Source organism: Caenorhabditis remanei, chromosome II, assembly GCF_010183535.1.
Source record: "Caenorhabditis remanei strain PX506 chromosome II, whole genome shotgun sequence".
Taxonomy (NCBI): domain Eukaryota; kingdom Metazoa; phylum Nematoda; class Chromadorea; order Rhabditida; family Rhabditidae; genus Caenorhabditis; species Caenorhabditis remanei.
In genome coordinates this window covers 6,336,285-6,350,086 of record NC_071329.1, presented here as the reverse complement: position 1 = coordinate 6,350,086, position 13,802 = coordinate 6,336,285, and positions in this window count along the sequence as shown.

Below are 13,802 nucleotides of genomic sequence, written 5' to 3'. Positions count from 1 at the left end.
CCAAAAGCTCACGCGCCTACCGTAACCTCAGCGCGTCAGTTCACGTGGACACGTGTACTCCACGTGGCAAAAGTAGTTTTCTGAAGTCGGTTGGCTTTCAGAGTTTAGTTCTAGTTTTAGCGTTGGTTGTTTTAGCTATTGTTTTGTAAGTTTACGCTCTCTTATTATAATTTCTTGCAATAAACCTTATTTATTGTAAGAAACTGTGTATTTGTCGTCATATTTATCCGGAACCTATCACCCCGTATTCGTACGCGGGCAACTGCAGGCAAACTCAATGAGATGTGTGTCATGTACACACCCGTTCCCAAATAGAACAACTCGAAATTATGCTCATAAATTACAATTTTGCTCAGGAATTGGGTCACGTAGAAGTTATGACGAGTTTTATAAAAAGTCTGAAATAACTTAATCCACCTGTAACTTGGTTGATAGGTCGAATATTAGAAACCTGTTCGGTGGATATGAAAGACGGGGACTATCTCTATAAATGTGTTACGTTTGTGTGTGGGTATTACCCATTTTCGACATTTTCGACATTTTCTGAGTACAGATTTCTTGTTTCGTTTTGAAAATGGGTACTACCCATTTTCACAGACTTCTTGTTTCGATTTGAAAATGGGTACTACCCATTTTCACAGACTTCTTGTTTCGATTTGAAAATGGGTAGTACCCATTTTCAAATCGAAACAAGAAATCTGTGAAAATGGGTACTACCCATTTTCCAATCGAAACAAGAAGTTTGTGAAAATGGGTAGTACCCATTTTCAAATCGAAACAAGAAATCTGTGAAAATGGGTAGTACCCATTTTCAAAACGAAACAAGAAATCTGTGAAAATGGGTAGTACCCATTTTCAAATCGAAACAAGAAATCTGTGAAAATGGGTAGTACCCATTTTCAAATCGAAACAAGAAATCTGTGAAAATGGGTAGTACCCATTTTCAAATCGAAACAAGAAGTCTGTGAAAATGGGTACTTCGAAACAAAAAGTCTGTGAAAATGGGTAGTACCCATTTTCAAAACGAAACAAGAAATCTGTGAAAATGGGTAGTACCCATTTTCAAATCGAAACAAGAAGTCTGTGAAAATGGGTAGTACCCATTTTCAAATCGAAACAAGAAATCTGTGAAAATGGGTAGTACCCATTTTCAAATCGAAACAAGAAATCTGTGAAAATGGGTAGTACCCATTTTCAAATCGAAACAAGAAGTCTGTGAAAATGGGTACTTCGAAACAAAAAGTCTGTGAAAATGGGTAGTACCCATTTTCAAATCGAAACAAGAAATCTGTGAAAATGGGTAGTACCCATTTTCAAATCGAAACAAGAAGTCTGTGAAAATGGGTAGTACCCATTTTCAAATCGAAACAAGAAATCTGTGAAAATGGGTAGTACCCATTTTCAAAACGAAACAAGAAATCTGTGAAAATGGGTAGTACCCATTTTCAAATCGAAACAAGAAATCTGTGAAAATGGGTAGTACCCATTTTCAAATCGAAACAAGAAATCTGTGAAAATGGGTAGTACCCATTTTCAAATCGAAACAAGAAGTCTGTGAAAATGGGTAGTACCCATTTTCAAATCGAAACAAGAAATCTGTGAAAATGGGTAGTACCCATTTTCAAAACGAAACAAGAAATCTGTGAAAATGGGTAATACCCATTTTCGAATCGAAACGAAAAATCTCTGAAAATGGGTAATACCCATTTTCAAATCGGAACGAGAAATCTCTGAAAATGGGTAATATCCATTTTCAAATCGAAACGAGAAGTCTGTGAAAATGGGTAATACCCATTTTCGAATCGAAACGAGAAATCTGTGAAAATGGGTAATACCCATTTTCGAATCGAAACGAGAAATCTGTGAAAATGGGTAACACCCATTTTCGAATCGAAACGAGAAATCTCTGAAAATGGGTAATACCCATTTTCGAATCGAAACGAAAAATCTCTGAAAATGGGTAATACCCATTACGAATCGAAACGAGAAATCTCTGAAAATGGGTAATACCCATTTTCGAATCGAAACGAAAAATCTCTGAAAATGGGTAATACCCATTTTCAAATCAAAACGAGAAATCTGTGAAAATGGGTAATACCCATTTTCGAATCGAAACGAGAAATCTGTGAAAATGGGTAACACCCATTTTCGAATCGAAACGAGAAATCTCTGAAAATGGGTACTTCGAAACAAGAAGTCTGTGAAAATGGGTAGTACCCATTTTCAAATCGAAACAAGAAATCTGTGAAAATGGGTAGTACCCATTTTCAAATCGAAACAAGAAATCTGTGAAAATGGGTAGTACCCATTTTCCAATCGAAACAAGAAGTCTGTGAAAATGGGTAGTACCCATTTTCAAATCGAAACAAGAAATCAAGAAATCTGTGAAAATGGGTAGTACCCATTTTCAAAACGAAACAAGAAATCTGTGAAAATGGGTAGTACCCATTTTCCAATCGAAACAAGAAATCTGTGAAAATGGGTAGTACCCATTTTCCAATCGAAACAAGAAGTCTGTGAAAATGGGTAGTACCCATTTTCAAATCGAAACAAGAAATCAAGAAATCTGTGAAAATGGGTAGTACCCATTTTCAAATCGAAACAAGAAATCTGTGAAAATGGGTAGTACCCATTTTCAAATCGAAACGAGAAGTCTGTGAAAATGGGTAGTACCCATTTTCAAATCGAAACAAGAAATCTGTCAAAATGGGTAGTACCCATTTTCCAATCGAAACAAGAAGTCTGTGAAAATGGGTACTTCGAAACAAGAAGTCTGTGAAAATGGGTAGTACCCATTTTCAAATCGAAACAAGAAATCTGTCAAAATGGGTAGTACTCATTTTCCAATCGAAACAAGAAGTTTGTGAAAATGGGTACTTCGAAACAAGAAGTCTGTGAAAATGGGTAGTACCCATTTTCCAATCGGAACGAGAAATCTGTGAAAATGGGTAATACCCATTTTCGAATCGAAACGAGAAATCTGTGAAAATGGGTAATACCCATTTTCCAATCGAAACAAGAAATCTGTGAAAATGGGTAGTACCCATTTTCAAATCGAAACAAGAAATCTGTGAAAATGGGTAGTACCCATTTTCAAATCGAAACGAGAAGTCTGTGAAAATGGGTAGTACCCATTTTCAAATCGAAACAAGAAATCTGTCAAAATGGGTAGTACCCATTTTCCAATCGAAACAAGAAGTCTGTGAAAATGGGTACTTCGAAACAAGAAGTCTGTGAAAATGGGTAGTACCCATTTTCGAATCGAAACGAGAAATCTCTGAAAATGGGTAATACCCATTTTCGAATCGAAACGAGAAATCTCTGAAAATGAGTAATACCCATTTTCGAATCGAAACGAGAAATCTCTGAAAATGGGTAATACCCATTTTCGAATCGAAACGAGAAATCTCTGAAAATGGGTAATACCCATTTTCCAATCGAAACAAGAAGTCTGTGAAAATGGGTAGTACCCATTTTCAAATCGAAACGAGAAGTCTGTGAAAATGGGTAATACCCATTTTCCAATCGAAACAAGAAATCTGTGAAAATGGGTAATACCCATTTTCGAATCGAAACGAGAAATCTCTGAAAATGGGTAATACCCATTTTCGAATCGAAACGAGAAATCTCTGAAAATGGGTAATACCCATTTTCGAATCGAAACGAGAAATCTCTGAAAATGGGTAATACCCATTTTCGAATCGAAACGAGAAATCTCTGAAAATGGGTAGTACCCATTTTCCAATCGAAACAAGAAGTCTGTGAAAATGGGTAGTACCCATTTTCAAATCGAAACGAGAAATCTGTGAAAATGGGTAATACCCATTTTCCAATCGAAACAAGAAATCTGTGAAAATGGGTAGTACCCATTTTCAAATCGAAACAAGAAGTCTGTGAAAATGGGTAGTACCCATTTTCAAATCGAAACGAGAAGTCTGTGAAAATGGGTAGTACCCATTTTCAAATCGAAACAAGAAATCTGTCAAAATGGGTAGTACCCATTTTCCAATCGAAACAAGAAGTCTGTGAAAATGGGTACTTCGAAACAAGAAGTCTGTGAAAATGGGTAGTACCCATTTTCAAATCGAAACAAGAAATCTGTCAAAATGGGTAGTACTCATTTTCCAATCGAAACAAGAAGTTTGTGAAAATGGGTACTTCGAAACAAGAAGTCTGTGAAAATGGGTAGTACCCATTTTCCAATCGGAACGAGAAATCTGTGAAAATGGGTAATACCCATTTTCGAATCGAAACGAGAAATCTGTGAAAATGGGTAATACCCATTTTCCAATCGAAACAAGAAATCTGTGAAAATGGGTAGTACCCATTTTCAAATCGAAACAAGAAATCTGTGAAAATGGGTAGTACCCATTTTCAAATCGAAACGAGAAGTCTGTGAAAATGGGTAGTACCCATTTTCAAATCGAAACAAGAAATCTGTCAAAATGGGTAGTACTCATTTTCCAATCGAAACAAGAAGTCTGTGAAAATGGGTACTTCGAAACAAGAAGTCTGTGAAAATGGGTAGTACCCATTTTCGAATCGAAACGAGAAATCTCTGAAAATGGGTAATACCCATTTTCGAATCGAAACGAGAAATCTCTGAAAATGAGTAATACCCATTTTCGAATCGAAACGAGAAATCTCTGAAAATGGGTAATACCCATTTTCGAATCGAAACGAGAAATCTCTGAAAATGGGTAATACCCATTTTCCAATCGAAACAAGAAGTCTGTGAAAATGGGTAGTACCCATTTTCAAATCGAAACAAGAAATCTGTGAAAATGGGTAGTACCCGTTTTCCAATCGAAACAAGAAGTCTGTGAAAATGGGTACTTCGAAACAAGAAGTCTGTGAAAATGGGTAGTACCCATTTTTAAATGGAAACAAGAAGTCTGTGAAAATGGGTAGTACCCATTTTCAAAACGAAACAAGAAATCTGTGAAAATGGGTAGTACCCATTTTCCAATCGAAACAAGAAATCTGTGAAAATGGGTACTTCGAAACAAGGAGTCTGTGAAAATGGGTAGTACCCATTATCAAATCGAAACAAGAAATCTGTGAAAATGGGTAGTACCCATTTTCAAAACGAAACAAGAAATCTGTGAAAATGGGTAGTACCCATTTTCCAATCGAAACAAGAAATCTGTGAAAATGGGTAGTACCCATTTTCCAATCGAAACAAGAAGTCTGTGAAAATGGGTAGTACCCATTTTCAAATCGAAACAAGAAGTCTGTGAAAATGGGTAGTACCCATTTTCAAAACGAAACAAGAAATCTGTGAAAATGGGTAGTACCCATTTTCAAATCGAAACAAGAAATCTGTGAAAATGGGTAGTACCCATTTTCAAATCGAAACAAGAAATCTGTGAAAATGGGTAGTACCCATTTTCAAATCGAAACAAGAAGTCTGTGAAAATGGGTAGTACCCATTTTCAAATCGAAACAAGAAATCTGTGAAAATGGGTAGTACCCATTTTCAAATCGAAACAAGAAGTCTGTGAAAATGGGTAGTACCCATTTTCAAATCGAAACAAGAAGTCTGTGAAAATGGGTAGTACCCATTTTCAAATCGAAACAAGAAGTCTGTGAAAATGGGTAGTACCCATTTTCAAATCGAAACAAGAAGTCTGTGAAAATGGGTAGTACCCATTTTCAAATCGAAACAAGAAATCTGTGAAAATGGGTAGTACCCATTTTCAAAACGAAACAAGAAATCTGTGAAAATGGGTAGTACCCATTTTCCAATCGAAACAAGAAATCTGTGAAAATGGGTAGTACCCATTTTCCAATCGAAACAAGAAGTCTGTGAAAATGGGTAGTACCCATTTTCAAATCGAAACAAGAAATCTGTGAAAATGGGTAGTACCCATTTTCAAATCGAAACAAGAAATCTGTGAAAATGGGTAGTACCCATTTTCAAATCGAAACAAGAAGTCTGTGAAAATGGGTAGTACCCATTTTCAAATCGAAACAAGAAGTCTGTGAAAATGGGTAGTACCCATTTTCAAATCGAAACAAGAAGTCTGTGAAAATGGGTAGTACCCATTTTCAAATCGAAACAAGAAATCTGTGAAAATGGGTAGTACCCATTTTCAAAACGAAACAAGAAATCTGTGAAAATGGGTAGTACCCATTTTCCAATCGAAACAAGAAATCTGTGAAAATGGGTAGTACCCATTTTCCAATCGAAACAAGAAGTCTGTGAAAATGGGTAGTACCCATTTTCCAATCGAAACAAGAAATCTGTGAAAATGGGTAGTACCCATTTTCAAATCGAAACAAGAAATCTGTGAAAATGGGTAGTACCCATTTTCAAATCGAAACAAGAAGTCTGTGAAAATGGGTAGTACCCATTTTCAAATCGAAACAAGAAGTCTGTGAAAATGGGTAGTACCCATTTTCAAATCGAAACAAGAAGTCTGTGAAAATGGGTAGTACCCATTTTCAAATCGAAACAAGAAGTCTGTGAAAATGGGTAGTACCCATTTTCAAATCGAAACAAGAAGTCTGTGAAAATGGGTAGTACCCATTTTCAAATCGAAACAAGAAGTCTGTGAAAATGGGTAGTACCCATTTTCAAATCGAAACAAGAAGTCTGTGAAAATGGGTAGTACCCATTTTCAAATCGAAACAAGAAGTCTGTGAAAATGGGTACTTCGAAACAAGAAGTCTGTGAAAATGGGTAGTACCCATTTTCCAATCGAAACAAGAAGTCTGTGAAAATGGGTACTTCGAAACAAGAAGTCTGTGAAAATGGGTAGTACCCATTTTCAAATCGAAACAAGAAGTCTGTGAAAATGGGTAGTACCCATTTTCAAATCGAAACAAGAAGTCTGTGAAAATGGGTAGTACCCATTTTCAAATCGAAACAAGAAATCTGTGAAAATGGGTAGTACCCATTTTCAAATCGAAACAAGAAATCTGTGAAAATGGGTAGTACCCATTTTCAAATCGAAACAAGAAATCTGTGAAAATGGGTAGTACCCATTTTCAAATCGAAACAAGAAATCTGTGAAAATGGGTAGTACCCATTTTCAAATCGAAACAAGAAATCTGTGAAAATGGGTAGTACCCATTTTCAAATCGAAACAAGAAGTCTGTGAAAATGGGTAGTACCCATTTTCAAATCGAAACAAGAAGTCTGTGAAAATGGGTAGTACCCATTTTCCAATCGAAACAAGAAGTCTGTGAAAATGGGTACTTCGAAACAAGAAGTCTGTGAAAATGGGTAGTACCCATTTTCAAATCGAAACAAGAAGTCTGTGAAAATGGGTACTTCGAAACAAGAAGTCTGTGAAAATGGGTAGTACCCATTTTCAAATCGAAACAAGAAGTCTGTGAAAATGGGTACTTCGAAACAAGAAGTCTGTGAAAATGGGTAGTACCCATTTTCAAATCGAAACAAGAAGTCTGTGAAAATGGGTAGTACCCATTTTCCAATCGAAACAAGAAGTCTGTGAAAATGGGTACTTCGAAACAAGAAGTCTGTGAGAATGGGTAGTACCCATTTTCAAATCGAAACAAGAAGTCTGTGAAAATGGGTACTTCGAAACAAGAAGTCTGTGAAAATGGGTAGTACCCATTTTCCAATCGAAACAAGAAATCTGTGAAAATGGGTAGTACCCATTTTCCAATCGAAACAAGAAGTCTGTGAAAATGGGTAGTACCCATTTTCAAATCGAAACAAGAAGTCTGTGAAAATGGGTAGTACCCATTTTCAAAACGAAACAAGAAATCTGTGAAAATGGGTAGTACCCATTTTCAAATCGAAACAAGAAATCTGTGAAAATGGGTAGTACCCATTTTCAAATCGAAACAAGAAATCTGTGAAAATGGGTAGTACCCATTTTCAAATCGAAACAAGAAGTCTGTGAAAATGGGTAGTACCCATTTTCAAATCGAAACAAGAAATCTGTGAAAATGGGTAGTACCCATTTTCAAATCGAAACAAGAAATCTGTGAAAATGGGTAGTACCCATTTTCAAAACGAAACAAGAAATCTGTGAAAATGGGTAATACCCATTTTCGAATCGAAACGAAAAATCTCTGAAAATGGGTAATACCCATTTTCAAATCGGAACGAGAAATCTCTGAAAATGGGTAATACCCATTTTCAAATCGAAACGAGAAGTCTGTGAAAATGGGTAATACCCATTTTCGAATCGAAACGAGAAATCTGTGAAAATGGGTAATACCCATTTTCGAATCGAAACGAGAAATCTCTGAAAATGGGTAATACCCATTTTTGAATCGAAACGAGAAATCTCTGAAAATGGGTAATACCCATTACGAATCGAAACGAGAAATCTCTGAAAATGGGTAATACCCATTTTCGAATCAAAACGAAAAATCTCTGAAAATGGGTAATACCCATTTTCGAATCGAAACGAGAAATCTCTGAAAATGGGTAATACCCATTTTCAAATCAAAACGAGAAATCTGTGAAAATGGGTAATACCCATTTTCGAATCGAAACGAGAAATCTGTGAAAATGGGTAATACCCATTTTCGAATCGAAACGAAAAGTCTCTGAAAATGGGTAATACCCATTTTCGAATCGAAACGAGAAATCTCTGAAAATGAGTAATACCCATTTTCGAATCGAAACGAGAAATCTCTGAAAATGGGTAATACCCATTTTCGAATCGAAACGAGAAATCTCTGAAAATGGGTAATACCCATTTTCAAATCGAAACGAGAAATCTCTGAAAATGGGTAATACCCATTTTCGAATCAAAACGAAAAATCTCTGAAAATGGGTAATACCCATTTTTGAATCGAAACGAGAAATCTGTGAAAATGGGTAATACCCATTTTCAAATCAAAACGAGAAATCTGTGAAAATGGGTAATACCCATTTTCGAATCGAAACGAGAAATCTGTGAAAATGGGTAATACCCATTTTCGAATCGAAACGAGAAATCTGTGAAAATGGGTAATACCCATTTTCGAATCGAAACGAGAAATCTCTGAAAATGGGTAATACCCATTTTCGAATCGAAACGAAAAGTCTCTGAAAATGGGTAATACCCATTTTCGAATCGAAACGAGAAATCTCTGAAAATGAGTAATACCCATTTTCGAATCGAAACGAGAAATCTCTGAAAATGGGTAATACCCATTTTCGAATCGAAACGAGAAATCTCTGAAAATGAGTAATACCCATTTTCGAATCGAAACGAGAAATCTCTGAAAATGGGTAATACCCATTTTCCAATCGAAACAAGAAGTCTGTGAAAATGGGTAGTACCCATTTTCAAATCGAAACAAGAAATCTGTGAAAATGGGTAGTACCCATTTTCCAATCGAAACAAGAAATCTGTGAAAATGGGTAGTACCCATTTTCCAATCGAAACAAGAAATCTGTAAAAATGGGTACTTCGAAACAAGAAGTCTGTGAAAATGGGTAGTACCCATTTTTAAATGGAAACAAGAAGTCTGTGAAAATGGGTAGTACCCATTTTCAAAACGAGACAAGAAATCTGTGAAAATGGGTAGTACCCATTTTCCAATCGAAACAAGAAATCTGTGAAAATGGGTAGTACCCATTTTCAAATCGAAACAAGAAATCTGCGAAAATGGGTAGTACCCATTTTCCAATCGAAACAAGAAATCTGTGAAAATGGGTAGTACCCATTTTCAAATCGAAACAAGAAATCAAGAAATCTGTGAAAATGGGTAGTACCCATATTCAAATCGAAACAAGAAGTCTGTGAAAATGGGTACTTCGAAACAAGAAGTCTGTGAAAATGGGTAGTACCCATTTTCCAATCGAAACAAGAAGTCTGTGAAAATGGGTACTTCGAAACAAGAAGTCTGTGAAAATGGGTAGTACCCATTTTCAAAACGAAACAAGAAATCTGTGAAAATGGGTAGTACCCATTTTCAAATCGAAACAAGAAATCTGTGAAAATGGGTAGTACCCATTTTCAAATCGAAACAAGAAATCTGCGAAAATGGGTAGTACCCATTTTCCAATCGAAACAAGAAATCTGTGAAAATGGGTAGTACCCATTTTCAAATCGAAACAAGAAATCAAGAAATCTGTGAAAATGGGTAGTACCCATATTCAAATCGAAACAAGAAGTCTGTGAAAATGGGTACTTCGAAACAAGAAGTCTGTGAAAATGGGTAGTACCCATTTTCAAATCGAAACAAGAAATCTGTCAAAATGGGTAATACTCATTTTCCAATCGAAACAAGAAGTCTGTGAAAATGGGTACTTCGAAACAAGAAGCCTGTGAAAATGGGTAGTACCCATTTTCAAATCGAAACAAGAAATCTGTGAAAATGGGTACTACCCATTTTCCAATCGAAACAAGAAGTTTGTGAAAATGGGTAGTACCCATTTTCAAATCGAAACAAGAAATCTGTGAAAATGGGTAGTACCCATTTTCCAATCGAAATAAGAAGTCTGTGAAAATGGGTACTTCGAAACAAAAAGTCTGTGAAAATGGGTAGTACCCATTTTCAAATCGAAACAAGAAATCTGTGAAAATGGGTAGTACCCATTTTCAAATCGAAAAAAAAAATCTGTGAAAATGGGTAGTACCCATTTTCAAAACGAAACAAGAAATCTGTGAAAATGGGTAGTACCCATTTTCAAATCGAAACAAGAAATCTGTGAAAATGGGTAGTACCCATTTTCAAATCGAAACAAGAAATCTGTGAAAATGGGTAGTACCCATTTTCAAATCGAAACAAGAAATCTGTGAAAATGGGTAGTACCCATTTTCAAATCGAAACAAGAAATCTGTGAAAATGGGTAGTACCCATTTTCAAATCGAAACAAGAAATCTGTGAAAATGGGTAATATCCATTTTCAAATCGAAACAAGAAATCTGTGAAAATGGGTAGTACCCATTTTCAAATCGAAACAAGAAATCTGTGAAAATGGGTAGTACCCATTTTCAAAACGAAACAAGAAATCTGTGAAAATGGGTAATACCCATTTTCGAATCGAAACGAAAAATCTCTGAAAATGGGTAATACCCATTTTCAAATCGGAACGAGAAATCTCTGAAAATGGGTAATATCCATTTTCAAATCGAAACAAGAAATCTGTGAAAATGGGTAGTACCCATTTTCAAATCGAAACAAGAAATCTGTGAAAATGGGTAGTACCCATTTTCAAAACGAAACAAGAAATCTGTGAAAATGGGTAGTACCCATTTTCAAATCGAAACAAGAAATCTGTGAAAATGGGTAGTACCCATTTTCAAATCGAAACAAGAAATCTGTGAAAATGGGTAGTACCCATTTTCAAAACGAAACAAGAAATCTGTGAAAATGGGTAGTACCCATTTTCAAATCGAAACAAGAAGTCTGTGAAAATGGGTAGTACCCATTTTCAAATCGAAACAAGAAATCTGTGAAAATGGGTAGTACCCATTTTCAAAACGAAACAAGAAATCTGTGAAAATGGGTAATATCCATTTTCAAATCGAAACAAGAAATCTGTGAAAATGGGTAGTACCCATTTTCAAATCGAAACAAGAAATCTGTGAAAATGGGTAGTACCCATTTTCAAAACGAAACAAGAAATCTGTGAAAATGGGTAGTACCCATTTTCAAATCGAAACAAGAAATCTGTGAAAATGGGTAGTACCCATTTTCAAATCGAAACAAGAAATCTGTGAAAATGGGTAGTACCCATTTTCAAATCGAAACAAGAAATCTGTGAAAATGGGTAGTACCCATTTTCAAATCGGAACAAGAAATCTGTGAAAATGGGTAGTACCCATTTTCAAATCGAAACAAGAAATCTGTGAAAATGGGTAGTACCCATTTTCAAATCGAAACAAGAAATCTGTGAAAATGGGTAGTACCCATTTTCAAATCGAAACAAGAAATCTGTGAAAATGGGTAGTACCCATTTTCAAAACGAAACAAGAAATCTGTGAAAATGGGTAGTACCCATTTTCAAATCGAAACAAGAAATCTGTGAAAATGGGTAGTACCCATTTTCAAATCGAAACAAGAAATCTGTGAAAATGGGTAGTACCCATTTTCAAATCGAAACAAGAAATCTGTGAAAATGGGTAGTACCCATTTTCAAAACGAAACAAGAAATCTGTGAAAATGGGTAGTACCCATTTTCAAATCGAAACAAGAAGTCTGTGAAAATGGGTAGTACCCATTTTCAAATCGAAACAAGAAATCTGTGAAAATGGGTAGTACCCATTTTCAAAACGAAACAAGAAATCTGTGAAAATGGGTAGTACCCATTTTCAAATCGAAACAAGAAATCTGTGAAAATGGGTAGTACCCATTTTCAAATCGAAACAAGAAATCTGTGAAAATGGGTAGTACCCATTTTCAAATCGAAACAAGAAGTCTGTGAAAATGGGTAGTACCCATTTTCAAATCGAAACAAGAAATCTGTGAAAATGGGTAGTACCCATTTTCAAAACGAAACAAGAAATCTGTGAAAATGGGTAATACCCATTTTCGAATCGAAACGAAAAATCTCTGAAAATGGGTAATACCCATTTTCAAATCGGAACGAGAAATCTCTGAAAATGGGTAATATCCATTTTCAAATCGAAACAAGAAATCTGTGAAAATGGGTAGTACCCATTTTCAAATCGAAACAAGAAATCTGTGAAAATGGGTAGTACCCATTTTCAAATCGAAACAAGAAGTCTGTGAAAATGGGTAGTACCCATTTTCAAATCGAAACAAGAAATCTGTGAAAATGGGTAGTACCCATTTTCAAAACGAAACAAGAAATCTGTGAAAATGGGTAATACCCATTTTCGAATCGAAACGAAAAATCTCTGAAAATGGGTAATACCCATTTTCAAATCGGAACGAGAAATCTCTGAAAATGGGTAATATCCATTTTCAAATCGAAACGAGAAATCTCTGAAAATGGGTAATACCCATTTTCAAATCGGAACGAGAAATCTCTGAAAATGGGTAATACCCATTTTCAAATCGAAAAGAGAAGTCTGTGAAAATGGGTAATACCCATTTTCGAATCGAAACGAGAAATCTCTGAAAATGGGTAATACCCATTACGAATCGAAACGAGAAATCTCTGAAAATGGGTAATACCCATTTTCGAATCGAAACGAAAAATCTCTGAAAATGGGATACCCATTTTCAAATCGAAACGAGAAATCTCTGAAAATGGGTAATACCCATTTTCGAATCGAAACGAGAAATCTCTGAAAATGGGTAATACCCATTTTCCAATCGAAACAAGAAATCTGTGAAAATGGGTAGTACCCATTTTCAAATCGAAACAAGAAATCTGTGAAAATGGGTAGTACCCATTTTCAAATCGAAACAAGAAATCTGTGAAAATGGGTAATACCCATTTTCGAATCGAAACGAAAAATCTCTGAAAATGGGTAATACCCATTTTCAAATCGGAACGAGAAATCTCTGAAAATGGGTAATATCCATTTTCAAATCGAAACAAGAAATCTGTGAAAATGGGTAGTACCCATTTTCAAATCGAAACAAGAAATCTGTGAAAATGGGTAGTACCCATTTTCAAATCGAAACAAGAAATCTGTGAAAATGGGTAGTACCCATTTTCAAAACGAAACAAGAAATCTGTGAAAATGGGTAATACCCATTTTCGAATCGAAACGAAAAATCTCTGAAAATGGGTAATACCCATTTTCAAATCGGAACGAGAAATCTCTGAAAATGGGTAATATCCATTTTCAAATCGAAACGAGAAGTCTGTGAAAATGGGTAATACCCATTTTCGAATCGAAACGAGAAATCTCTGAAAATGGGTAATACCCATTACGAATCGAAACGAGAAATCTCTGAAAATGGGT